Source organism: Martes martes (assembly GCF_963455335.1).
Source record: "Martes martes genome assembly, chromosome: 7".
Taxonomy (NCBI): Eukaryota; Metazoa; Chordata; class Mammalia; order Carnivora; family Mustelidae; genus Martes; species Martes martes.
In genome coordinates, this window is record NC_137894.1 from 15,697,563 (window position 1) to 15,710,171 (window position 12,609).

The window sequence follows — 12,609 nt, forward strand, 5'->3', positions numbered from 1 at the left end:
TAGAATACTCAAGAGAAAAAGGAAAGTTTATGGTATTTATATTTTTGTTTATTGTGTTCTTTATTCATTCTTGATGTTCCAAGTTTCCTTCTTTTATCATTTCCATTCTGTCCAAATAAATTCAGCCTTTCCTTTAGAGTAGACCTGCTGGTGACAAATTATTTTTCTTCTAATTTTTCTTCATTCCTAAAGGATATTTCAGCCAATATATGGGCTGACAACTCTTTTCTTTCAGTCCTATATTGTGCCACTTCTTTTTGGCCTCCATATTTTCTAGTGAGAAATCCACTGTCATTTCAATTATTTTCCCCTTATAGACAATGTGTTATTTTTCTCTGGCTTCTTTCAAGACATTTCTTTACTTTTAGCTTTCAAATGTCTAATTATGTGTCTTAGTGTGGATTTATTTGGGCTTTTCCTATTCTGGGGTTTCTTTTCAGCTTCTTAGATTTATAAGTTTATATCTCTCAACAAAGTTGGAGAGTTTTCAGACAATATTTCTTCTTTTTTTTTTTTTTTACTTTTTTTTCTTTAAATTCAACTAGCCAACACATGGTACATCATTAGTTTCAAATGTAGAGTTTAGTAATTTATCATTTGCATATAACATCCAGTGCTCATCACCTCACCTGCCCTCCTTAATGCCCATCACCCTGTTACCCCCCACCCACCTTCCCTCCAGCACCCCTCAGTTTGTTTCCTATAGCTAGGGATCTTTTCATGACTAGTCTCCCTCTCTGATTTCTTCCCATTCAGTTTTCCCTCCCTTCCCCTATGATCCTCTGTGCTGTTTCTTATATTCCACATATGAGTGAAACCAAATGATAATTGCCTTTCTCTGACTGACTTATTTTGCTCAGTACAATATCCTTCAGTTCCATCCACACTGATGTAAATGATAATATTTCATCCTTTTTGATGGCTGAGTAATATTCGTGTGTGTGTGTGTGTGTGTGTGTGTGTGTGTGTGTGTGAGAGAGAGAGAGAGAGAGAGAGAGATTTCTTTATCTATTCTTGTATTGATGGACATCTGGGTTCTTTTCATAGTTTGGCTATTGTGGAAATTGGTGCTATAAACATTGGGGTGCAGGTGCCCCTTCAGATCACTACATTTATATCTATGAGGTGAAGACCTAGTAGTGCAATTGCTGGCTTGTAGGGTATCTCTATTTTTAACTTCTTGAGGAAACACCATACTGTTTTTCAGAATGGCTGTGCCAGTTTTCATTCCCACCAACAGTGTAAGAGGGTTCCCCTTTTTTCCATATCCTTGACATTTGTTGTTTCCTGACTTGCTAATTTTAGCCATTCTGACTGGTGTGAGGTGGTATCTCATTGTGCTTTTGATTTGTTTTTCCCTGATTCAGGCAATATTTCTTACAGTACCTTTTCAGCCCCACCTTCTTTGTCTTCTCCCTCCAGGGTTTCCATAACACAAATGTTTGATCGTTTGTTATAATTCCATAGATCCCAAAGGTTCTGTTCTTTTTCATTTCTTAAGGTTTATTTTTTTATCAATGTTGCTCAGATTGCATAATTTCTATTTTTCCATCTTCCAGTTCACATATGCCTCCGTTGGCTCTGTTTCTGCCTTTGAATCCATCCACTGAGATTTTTGTTTCAAGCATCCAACTCTTGATTTCAGCTCAGGTCATGATCTCAGGGTCTTGAGATCAAGCCCCGCTTTGGGTTCTGTGCTCACTGTGGAGTGTGCTTGGGATTCTTGGATTCTCTCTCTCTGACCCTCTCTTTTAAATAAATAAGAAATTCCTATGAAGTCAGACCAAGGTGGGCTGATCTCCCTGGAACAAGGTCCAAGCAGCCAAACCAAGCAGCTTCCTGATAGCCCCTGACACTTGGGTGTTACTAGGAGGGTCTTGTATTGGAATAACTTTGGTTGGGGGCGGGGGAGGAAACAACTGTTTCTTTCTCTACAACAAGAGAAAATTAGCTTCCACTTGCCATGTGTCTCCTCACCAATGCTAAGGGTCTGGCAGCTGGCAATGGCTTTAGTGGTCATGAGTGGCAAAGCAGAAAATTAGAGAGCCCCTTCTGGATCTACCTGAAGATTAGAGATCTTCTCATTCAATTTCCATTCCTTCTGCTATGGTTAGAGTTTTCAATATTCTAGTGAAATCCTCTTGGCTATTTTTAGGCTAACCACAAGAAAATGTGGAAAATGTTGCAGGGATGTATTTCTCAATAGCCCTTCCCTAAAATTACCATGATATTTTATTAGGATGGACATTTAAAATCCTTTCTTCAGTAATCCATACAAAATGCCAGCATCAAAACTTTTAAAGATGCAAAGCTGCTGTCCCCCAAAGGATAGGCATCAGGGGGCCAAAGTAGGAATCAGTTGTGCGTTCTTTACAGACTCAGAGAATCACAAAATTGAAAGGGTAGGTGTGGAGTCCTTTAACTACCTGTCTGGGGGTGAGGAAGGGACAAGAGTGTTTACCCCTATTATGTGCACAATGACCCTCCATGCTTACATGAACGTGAGTGAGGTTATGGGGAAGTGTTAATTGTGATGAAGTATTAATTTCTTCTTGCCTTAACCATCCCTCTGCTGGTTCAGCAGAGAATCAGCCTATGCTCCCAGCTCCCAGGGAGGAACCGAACAGGGCAAAGGCAGTGTCTCCCTGAGAAGCCTCCAGACATTTGCTCCCCAGTGGGTCCTGAGGAGTGATTCAGAAATAAAAGTGTCTTGATCAGAAACATCAAAGTGTAAAGGAGAATTTTCTCAAAGAAGCTTTTGGAAATGAGGGAGAACAGTATGTGTGTGGGATGGGAGTGGGACGGCAGAGCTCCCTCCGTTCTGTAAACAGCACAAGCCGGAAAAACAGTGACTGCGGCTTCATCTAGGCAAGCAGGGCCCAAGCACCTTGGAAAAGTTCCAGTGTCCCAAGGATGGCTTGGAATGGCAGATGTTCTGGGCCAGAAAGCACTTGCTGACTCTGGTGGCAGACAGCTCCATATTATCCATGGATTTGAGTCTTGGTGTGACTTGGGAAGGAAGAAGCTTGAATGAGGGATTAGCATAGAAACTCCTGTTTTAGAAAATGCGGTGGTTTTTGTTCCTTCTCCCTTGGGTTTTGTGGCCTGTGTTCCAAGGGGACCACTGGAGACCTCACAGTATACTCCCATCGATCCTGACAGCATCCTGTGACAAGGTCCCATGGCCAGGAGGCAGAAGAGCAGCTCTGAATCACATGGGACTCTCCACCCACACATTTCACTTCATGGTGGATGGCCCTTACTTTCTGCCAAGGGGAAGCTTTAATAAAACACTTCTTGGAAAGTGCCATGGGCAGAAAGACATGTTCCAGGGAGGTGAGCATAGAAACTCATGAGGTATGTACCTCTCCTGTTCCAAGAGGTCTCTACTTCTCTCCAGCTCCTTGCTCCTTTGTATGGGAGGAGGAGGAGGCTTGTGTCTTCTCTTCAACAGTCTGTTCATTGCCTCTTGCTCATGTCAACTCATATGCATTTGCATGTGAAAATTACCTTCCTCGGCTCCCAAATTGATGTTTGCATGTGCAAGGAGAGAGTTCTCTCTCTGAAGCTCAAGAAGACATTGTTATAAAAAATAATTACGATTCCCATTCTGATGTTCACCCTGTGGCCCGCCGTACCTCACACATCAGAGTGTGCCAATAGGATACCACACACGCCAGCAAACATTCGTTTTATTTTTTGCATGGGCCCTCGGAGAGAAGTGGGTACTGCTTACCTCTAATTTAGTCTGACAAAATCCATACCCTGCAACTTAATTTCTCACAGTTCCTGTTTCATGACACTTTCTGATGTCAACTCTAACGTGATTTCATAGATTCTAGAACCATTTTCTTCAGGCACTGAGAATCCCTCCTTTTCTCCATAGATTGAAGTAAGTGTCTCACCACAAAGTACAAGAATAACTTTGCCGAAGTTAACAACACAGTGGTTTGTTGATTTACCCAGGGGCAGGAGGCTCCTTCCTCAGAGTCCCTGAACATTCATTCTAGAGGAGCCCCCGAACCCCAATGGCCCCTTGGAGGTCTCACCCCTCTGTGTCTCCCACAGGAGGATCCCGGAACTCATCCTTTGCCTGAATAGCACTGCAAATTTTTTGTTCCCCTCCCTAGTAATTAGTCAGCTACCAACAGCTTCCTTTCCAAGGGCTGCTTCTCAGAATTTGGTTCTCCTGACCCATAAGTAGCTCTGGATTTCTCTCAGGCAGACAGAAAGGTGGGGCTCATTCCCTCCCTCATCCTGCCTGTGATCTTGACAAGGACAACAATGAAGCATGATAACCAGGCCCTTACTTTAAGGTCTACAAAAATGGCTTTCAACCATCCACACACATTTTCAGATCGAATTCTAACCATAAGCGTACTGGGTAGGTAACAGATGTCCAAATCTGAAACAGGGGAACTCAAGGATCAAAGATTAATTTTCTCAAGATTCACAGTGAGTAAGGTGTGGAGACACATTCTTGGCAAACTCCCCCCCGATGATGTGACCCGGGGAAGCAAGGTGTGGGACATGCGTGCACACCACACATCATGGCGTCCCAAGGCAGGCCCTGTGGGCACTGGAGGCTCCACCCCATGTCCCTTTCTGCCCCTCTCCAAAAATCACAGCTACTCAGAAAAGGAGACAGAGCACATCTAGACGTGCAAACAGCACCAAGGCTAAAACAAAGGGAGGCCCATTCACCACACTGAGAGTGGATTCAGCGTCTTTCATTAACACCTTCTTTGACACAAAAAGGAGAAACTGAGAGCCACCGTCCAGACGAGTTCTCATCTTGGACAAGCTCCCAGCATCCAGACCATGCAGCCAACAGGCTTTCAGCCACCAAGAGGAATCGGGAAAGAATCAGCTTCCACAAAGGAGAGGCACTCTCTCCCACTAACACCCAACAGCAGCGACTGCACACCCATCAGGTCTCATGAGTTGTGTGGGATTCTGGGAATTGAGAAACCCCCCCAGAACATGGATGATGCTATAGATTCTGCCACAGAGCCCTTGCACAGGCAGGTTTTGTTTGATTCTGATCTCTCCTCTGTAAAGTATGTTGAGCAGAAATGATGATTCCCAATGAATTCATAAGAAACCTGAGGTCCATAAAGAATAGGGAGGTAAATAGGGAGGCAGCTATCGTTCACTTGGGAACGGGCCTTATGCTACAGCCATTTCCATGGCAAGTCTTCAAATCAGCACAACGACTTGTGATGTCCACCCTGAAGAGGAACAAGAGGGAGACCTGGAAAAGGTATGTGACGTGCCCAGGGTCCTTAAGCCAGGTAGAGGCAAGATTAGGTCCCACACTCTGGACTTCTGGTGTTAAGTTCACAGTTGTCTCTACCACTTGCCAAAGGCCTAAAGCTCTCTCCCAAGCCTCCTGGGAACCTCTGATGGGCATTGATGCAGACATATCCTTTAGAGGCTTGTCAGACCCCAAATAGAGAAGGTGATACAATCTGTTAAGTGGGGTGGAATCAGGATTTATACCCCCTGGGTGTGTTTAGGGCCTGGACAGCAAGCAGAGTCCTGATGGGACTATATGTGGAAAAATGCAGATATGAAGACATCTGCAGAGGCGGGATAGTAGGCTTCCCACCAAGCCGAATGTTTTCTCGGATTTTTCTGCCCAATGTATAATGAGCTCTGTTTGACAGATGAGGCCTTCTGAGGTTGATTTTAACCCCCCAACATAACCTACAGGTAGAGCATGGAGCGGTTGACTTAGAACCCACAGAGCACAAGTGCGGAAGGGCATCTCCAATACCAGTGTTTGTTTGGCATAACTGGAAGTCATGTGAGGGGTTATGGGGGCCGATACAGCAGAGTAAGGAGAACACACTGCCACAGGCTTTGAATGATCACGATTATATGGATGTCGAGGGGGAAAATAATTCACGAAGGAGAAGGTGTTGAATGTGAAGCTGGGTGCAGGGTGGGTGGCTCACGGGAGGGAAAGAGGAAATGGTCACACTACATCTTAAAGATGCAAACCCACTTCCCCGAGGAACACCTGTGCTCCAGTGCCCCTGCCCAGGAGGACCCTCGGAGTAACCTCCAGGACGATGCAGCATGCTCTCAACTCAGCCAGAGGAATGAGACACAGTTCAGACCTCTGTTCTGGCCAACAGAGCCTGCACCGGCGGCGGTGGGCATTGTTCATGGGGAGGAAAGCTGCTCATCCTGCAGAGGCCAGGGGCAGGGTCCGTGGGGCATCAGACTTCTCTGCTCAGCCCGAGACCGAGGGTCACAGACATAAAGGAGATGTCTTTTTGGAAGACGCACCCCCTGCTTTGGTTGTGGCAGGTGTGAAGGTGCGGATTTCCCCAACCCGCATAAAGCCTCCCGCTGCATAGACAGAAGCCTGAAACTGTGAGTGCTGCCCTCTGTGTTCACTCCAAAGGGCAACAGGACTCTGATCAAGGAAGGGCTCTGCGTGGAGACAGTGCTACTTTGCACTGCCCGTTTTACAGGGACAGTCTCTAAATTCTCAGTGGTCCTAAAGGTCAGGGCGTTGATCCCAGAGGTCCCTTGGCTCAAGGTCAACATCACGCAGGTAGAAGATCTTCCTTATTCCACAGCCCCAAGTCCTAGGCCTGTCCCCAGATGTCTCACTTCCTTATAATCTTTACCCGGAGCCCACTCTTGATGTTTCAGACTTCCTGAATGGAGACCAACAGAGTACACCCTAGAGGATGCCATTTCTCTGCCCCAACCTATGAAGAAGGATCTGGATGAAATGGTTTCAACTTCTGCTAGGAAAATGATGCTCAAGGGGAGGAAACTAATCACCAGCCAACTTCAAGGGGCCATTTACCACCTTGGGTTTCCCAGTGCACTCAACCAAGCACCAACCCCATGAAGTACACGTCCAAAAGGCTCCATTTTGAACCTTTCCCAGCTCCAGCCTCCTCCCGTTGAGTCACAATGGATCCAGCATATTAAAGACAGCAGTTAGTTACAAAATAAATAAATCCACTGCTTTGGCAAATTTCTTTTAACTTGAGCATCCCCCTGCCTATTTTGCAGAGGATGTCGTTGCATGATCAAGGTCAAGTTCAAAAAAAATTTTTTTTTAAGTAATTGGTCCAAGAAGTGGAAGGGGCTCTGGGGTTTGGGGGAGAGAGGGCTGAAGCAGCTAGTTCTGGGGAAAAGAGATTGTCTGAACAGGAGGGAGAGTGGGGTTTAGGGTTTTCTGTCCTGAAGAAGGGCAGTCCCCCAGTAAGGGGACACTGGTGGACATCTAGGGCGTTTCAGCCGCTAAACCTCAGGCAGGAGTCAAAGGGCATCAGGAGGCTGCTGTCCCCATCTCCCCCCACAGGGGGCCGTGCTGGCTTGGAAACTGAGCACAGCCTCGGGGTTAGTGGGCACCAACCACAGAGAGCCCTTGCCAACTGTTCCAGTATGCATGAGTCCCCTGCAGCCCTCACATGGAGGCTGGCAAAAAGGAGAATGCCCCTAAAAGAAGTGTGCATGGGGGTCCAGAGTCCCATCTCATGAGACTCACAGAAATAGAGTAAGAAGACATTCTTTACCTTGAGCCTCATGGTAATTCAAGCTGTACCTTATGAATAACACCTACCAACACTCCACGGAACGTGTTTTCTGCAGAATATTCATTAGGAAAGCCTCACGCAGGTAGACTTTGTCCCAAGGTTCTTCACTTCCCTTCCCTCCTGTTATAAAAAAGTTCATGAATGGTGTTATTTTAGCGACCAAAGAAATACGACCTCACACTCGGCTGGTATCAGCATCTTGCCAAACATCTGGATGAAAAGCAAAGACTTCATTCAGCTCCCTTCGATTTGCATTTTGAGATACCTGGACACCGGACCTCACCCATGGCAGCTGCAAGTTTCTCTCATGCATTTCCTCACCACTTTGGACTCAAGTACAATTTTTCAATCTACTCAGCCCAGCTTTCCGATGCCAAATGACCCATGAACTGAGTTTTGGAAGATAATCTTTAGATGATGAAATGTCCTGAGAAAACATTTACCATATATTGAGAAGCAAAATGCAAGCCACCGAACAGAACGTCCCACGTATCCAGCCAAGTCTCACGAGCGACGGTGGTCACAGTCTGTAAAGTGGCCATGGACAGTGACCGGGCATCCGCTGAACCACTGATCCGAGGGAAAATAAAGGTTTGATTCCTGCAAACCTCCGGTCCCATTTTCTTTCTTTTTTTTTTTTTAATTTATTTATTAGACAGACAGAGATCACAAGTAGGCAGAGAGGCAGGCAGAGAGAGAGGAAGAAGCAGGCTCCCTGCTGAGCAGAGAGCCCAATGCGGGGCTCGATCCCAGGACGCTAGGATCATGGCCTGAGCCAAAGGCAGAGGCTTTGACCCACGGAGCCACCCAGGTACCCCCGGTCCCATTTTCAACAACCGCATCAATTCGTATCCTTGTTTTATGTGTGTTTCCATACAAAGATGCCTTATTTAATATATAGTGCTGACGCATAAACCTTAAACTCACTGCCACTAGCTCTCTAACTCCCGCCTCCATGAGGTTTGACTGACACACATATTTTCTCTGCAAGGCACAGCGTGGGCTCCTTGCCTCTAGGAACACAAGATGTGCTACTGCGCTACCCTTGGGGGCCATTTTAAACAGCAAAATCATACAAAATCACACAAAGGCATAAAATGTGACCAAACAGACGTCAGAGGAACTTGTGTTTGGGATGAGCACCGACACAAGAAGCCTTGCTGTGTTCAATCTCAGCTGGGAACAGGAGCAGCTCGTGCACCGAGCATCCAATGTTCTGGGCAGGGACCTCGAGTCCTCTCTCCCTGAATTCGGCAAACTTGCTCCATTTCACTGATTGCAGATAATGAATATAATTGGTTTTTTTCCTTCTGATTCTAAGCCCCTCTATAGATGCTATAAATGTGGCAAAAAAAAGTGCTCCATCTCCTGTTTAGGGTAAACTTCCGAATATAAGGAGACCACACCCCATTTTCCCAATGTGAAGATTTTAATATAACATTATTAACTCGTGCAAATAAACCTGCAATGTTTTGGATTACAATTAAGCTGTGCATAGCTAATTGAAGTCTCTCATATCGCTGAGCAAGATATTATTTTTCAAAGAGTGCTTTTTAAAAAAGATTTTATTTATTTATTTGAGAGAGAGACAGAGACAGAGACAAAGAGAGAGAGAGAGACAGCACGAGTGGGGAGGACAGGGAGAAGCAGGCTCCCTGCTGAGCAAGAAGCCTGATGCGGGGTTTGATCCCAGGACCCTGAGATCATGACCTGAGCCGAAGACAGATGCTTAACCAACTGAGCCACCCAGGTGCCCCTTAGATGCTTTCTTTGCTCTCTAAATATGTCATAAAGCAATTCTATTCTCTACTTCTCTACATTTCTGGAACCTGTTGTCGAGCCATCCCTATGCCATTTTCCAGAACTGTCAACCTCCCTTCGATTCAAATTGTCAAAGATATGAGCTCTTCTAAACCATAAACGATACGATCACTCTGATTTTTATCCCAATCTTCAAGTCCCCATTGGCATGACATCAGGACGCTGCTTTCCCCCAGGTCTCCTGGAGTGATCTGACAAAATGTTTCTCTTTAAAGGATCTTTCAAAAGCTAGTTTACAATTAATGGCACTTGAAAGAGTGAAATCTTTTCCCTGAGGATAATTACTATTCCTGCATTAATACTCTCTCCCCCTCCCACTCCCTCTCACTAATTCTTTCCGGTGACCTCTACCGGCATCCCAACTAGAACTGACTGAGATCAGTGAAAGCTAATGTATCTTTCCTAGTTATACTTATTGTTCAAAGTCATTAACAGGCTGCCTGGTAATAGAAGAGAATTTGAAAGGATTTGAATAGGGGATACCTCCCTCTTTTCCGTAGCATGGTTTGAGAGGGAAGGAGGAGGCACCTTCTTCATCTATTTGGGTATATATTAAAATTTAATTCCAAGGAACTTGAGCAAAGCCTCTCTACGGGTCATCGACCTCTTCTAGAAAATCTGGCCCTCAGTGTCACAAAGCTCGACAAGCTGTGCCTTCACTGACCCAGTGCTGAGTAAAAGCTAAAACAGGGAGGCAGCAGCCAGGACAAAGTGACTGACTTTGCCACGGGTCAGGGGCATGTGGCCCACCTCATCAGCTGACAAGGCACATGCAGGTGACAAATCATGCTGATCGGGCTCGGAGCACTTGGAAACCGTCTTCAGCGTCTGAGTCCCACCGAGAAGCAAATCTCCAGGGATGCAAAAAAATTGGGGTAACAGGATTTGAGGAGAAACAACCACAGCAAACACATGTATTCGCTGAAGTTCCCCACTCTTTGGAAGGGGCCCACCTGGCTCGCCCGCCTGACCAAATCCTCCCCACGGCGCCGGAGCCCGCTGCGCTCTGAACGTGAGGCCTCTGCTCACCCCTGCTGGCCAAGGAGACGCCGCCCCATAGATGCCTCTGTCTGGGGTCTGCCTGCCTTGGGCTACGGCCCCCACTCACCACCTCCGGTTGCTCCGTGAGGGCAGGCCTGGCTGGCTCACGCCTCTCCTACAGTGACCGACTCTGTGCTCGCTGCTTCACTGAGGCCAAGGCCAACGTCACCGAACATTTTCCAGTCAAAGCACACACAACAGATGGTACTTCCGTGGACCAAACCCTCCCAACCCGCATGGCCCTGCAAGCCCTGTGGACCAGCCAGGCGCTCTCAACCCCATTCAGGGAAGCACGAGCCTCGGGGTGGATTGTTCTAGAAACGGTCTCCTCGAGTGCAGAAAACAGCGGGTCACCCACAATGACCCACTCTTGTGCTGTTGCTACCACGTTCCTTATGACACAGGCTCAGCGACCATGCGACTTCTCTTCTGTGATCTTTCGTCGTGGTTTGAATTCATCATTTTCACACGCATGAGCTGAAATTTTAAAAATGAGTATTTTCTTCAAGGTACAAAAAACACTACACATGAAACCACTGGAAAAACAACTCGTAATACATTTTTTTCAACTCATAAAGCAAAGGGCTAATTTCCTTAATCTGCAAAGAACTCTAAATCAATCAGAAGAAGGGGCGCCTGGGTGGCTCAGTTGTTAAGCATCTGCCTTTGGCTCAGGTCATGATCCCAGAGTACTGGGATCGAATCCGGCATCAGGCTCCCCCGATCAGCGGGGGGCCTGCTTCTCCCTCTCCCTCTGCTCCTGTTCATGTTACCTCTCTCGCTCACTCTCTCCCTCAAATAAAATCTTTTAAATAAATAAATGAGAAAGAAAAAGAGTAAAAACCCCATAAAAAATGGACAAGAGTTATAAAGAGCTCACCAATAAAGAACCATGATGGGTATTTGTGCTCTCATTCACAAGAGAAAGGAAATTAAAAAAATAGAACCTATTTTCACAATAAAGTTGGCAGTAATAAAAAAAATTAAGCATGTGTTGGAAGGATGTGGAGTAACGGGCATTCTCATGGATTGCTGGTAGGAGTTTACATTGGTTCAACGGTCATGATGGAAATTAAACAATAATGTTCAAAATTAAAAATGCAGACACCCTCTCATTCAGTAGTGCTGATGACAGCTATTATGTGCTAACGTATTCATTGCTGCATTGTGTATAATGACGAAAGATTAGAAACCAATAGGGAGCAAGTTACATAAATGACGGCATATACACGCACTGGCAAACTCTTCGGCCCTTCCAAGGAGTGAGACAGCTCTGCATGCGATGACACAGCATGACCACTGAGACAAACTGTTCAGTGCAAAGAACAAGAGACCAAACAGTGTGGATCACGCACGATCGTGTACGGAGGCAAAAGAAGATGCTATGGACACATTTTGTAATTGCAGAAAATATTTTCTAGAGAATACTCTTTCCTTCTCTCTCCCCAAGAAAACTTGGTAATAGTGATCACTAACAGGAAGAGGAACCGGATTGCAAGGATTCATGGGAAGGAGACTCCTTTTCCATTCCACGTTCTCTCAACCCTTTTGAACTATGCACATACAGTTCAGCTAATTTGAAAACACATTTCCACGGTTTCTTATAAGAATAAACATACATCTACCGTGTGTCCTAGCAATCTCGCTCCTGGGAATTTATTCTAGAGAAATGCAAACATGCATTCACACAAATTCCTGTATGCTAATGTTCACGGAATCTGGATTCGGGATTGGCAAAACGAGAGGAGACTTAAAAATGTCCCTCCCCGGGGTGCCTGGGTAACTCAGTGACCTTCGGCTCAGGTCATGGTCCCGGGGCCCTGGGATCAAGCCCTGCATCGGGTTCTCTGCTCCGCGGGGAGCCTACTTCCCCCCCACCCCCCGCCTGCCTGCCTCTCTGCCTACTTGTGATCTCTGTCTGTTAAATAAATAAAATATTTAAAAAAAAAATGTCCCTCCCATGGTGAGTGGCTAAACAAACTGTGGTATATTCATATAATAAAATACTCCCAAAAACAAACAAAAAAAAAAAAAGGAAGGAAGGGAGGGAGGGAGGGAGGGAGGGAGGGAGGGAAGGAATGAACTAACAAACTAATTGCTCTGGAACACCATGGACGAATCTCAGTGTCATGGTGCTAAGTGAAAGCAGCCAGATAGAAAAGGCGACACACTGCGTGAC